The sequence below is a fragment of the Hevea brasiliensis genome, chromosome 11 (genome assembly GCF_030052815.1).
Source record: "Hevea brasiliensis isolate MT/VB/25A 57/8 chromosome 11, ASM3005281v1, whole genome shotgun sequence".
Lineage (NCBI taxonomy): Eukaryota > Viridiplantae > Streptophyta > Magnoliopsida > Malpighiales > Euphorbiaceae > Hevea > Hevea brasiliensis.
In genome coordinates this window covers 97,070,655-97,071,964 of record NC_079503.1, presented here as the reverse complement: position 1 = coordinate 97,071,964, position 1,310 = coordinate 97,070,655, and the positions used below count along the sequence as shown (strand labels likewise).

At 36.8% G+C, this 1,310-nt stretch overlaps 1 non-coding gene across 1 annotated transcript; it reads left to right on the top strand.

Annotated features, from left to right (window-relative positions):
• The first annotated feature begins 597 nt into the window (after positions 1 to 597).
• On the top strand, positions 598 to 704 carry LOC131170931 (small nucleolar RNA R71). The gene has a single exon (XR_009141695.1). It is a non-coding gene; the product is annotated as a small nucleolar RNA R71 (small nucleolar RNA).
• Positions 705 to 1,310: the final 606 nt, after the last annotated feature.

The following is a 1,310-nucleotide window of genomic DNA, read 5'->3' as shown; positions in this document are numbered from 1 at the left end:
GCAGGATTCATGTTTCTCTACTGAAAATTAGGCAATGGTTGCCTATTTTGCTGATATGGAATTCCTTGTTGCTGTTGTGGTTGAAGATTCTGATTTAGGACTTGATTTTGCTGATTTCCTCATGAAAAGTTGGGATGATTCCTCCAAGTTGGATTATAAGTTTGAGAGTAAGGATTCCCCATTTGTTTGTTTCCATAATTACCAACAAATGCAGCTTGCTCTCCATAGTCTACTCCACAGCTGGTAGTTCCTTCTGCATAAGCAATTTGTTGTGAACTTCCAGATGATGATGATGAACTAACCAACATACTTAAATCTTCTATCTTCTTAGCCAAAACATTTGTAAGTGCATCAAACTTTGCATTAATCATGTTGAATGGATCAAGGTCATACATTCCAGTAGCTTGCCTCTTTTGAATTGGAGCTGGTCCTCTTGGACTACTCCAAAGGTGAGTATTCTTTGCAATTTTCTCCAATAGCTCATAAGCTTCATCTTCATGCTTCATAATAAATTCTCCTCCTATTTGAGCATCAATAATCCCTCTAATTGCAGGAGTAACATTGGTGTAAAAATTCTGATTTATCATCCATTTTGGAATGGCATGATGTGGGTATTGTCTCTCTAATTCCTTCCATCTCATCCATGATTCATAGAGAGTTTCATCTTCTCTTGGTCTGGAAGCTGTCATTTGATTCCTCAATTCTTGAGTTTTTTCAGGTGGAAAATATTGTGCAAGAAATGCATCAGTGAGTTGCTCCCAATTTGTAATAGAGTTGTGAGGTAAAGAATCAAGCCAATCTAATGCTTTATCCTTCAAAGAGAATGGGAATAGCTTCAATCTTGCTGCGTCATCAGATACTCCAGGTTGTTTTTGTATATCACAAATCATTGCAAACTTCTTTAGATATGTGTGTGGATTTTCTGAAGGATGTCCCCCAAATTGGGAATTTTGAATCATTTGAAGAACCCCAAAATCCATCTTGTAGCTGTTTGCATCAATTCTTGGTCTTGCTATACTCTCTCTCAAGTCATCAAAATGAGGAAAAGCATGATCCATCATACTTCCCCTAGGCACATTAGCATTTACAACCTCTTCACCTTGGGCTGCATTTTCATTGTTTCAATCATTTTCAGCATTACCACAAATTCTAATTCTTTCATCAGCCATATCTGCTTCAATTTCAGTTTCTCTCAAGGCTTCTTTCCTTTTTCGGGTTTCTTTCTTGTTGGCTCTACAAAATTTCTCAATTTCAAGATTAAACAATAAGGATGTATCACTTGTGCTTCTAGCTCTTCTCATAAAAGATTA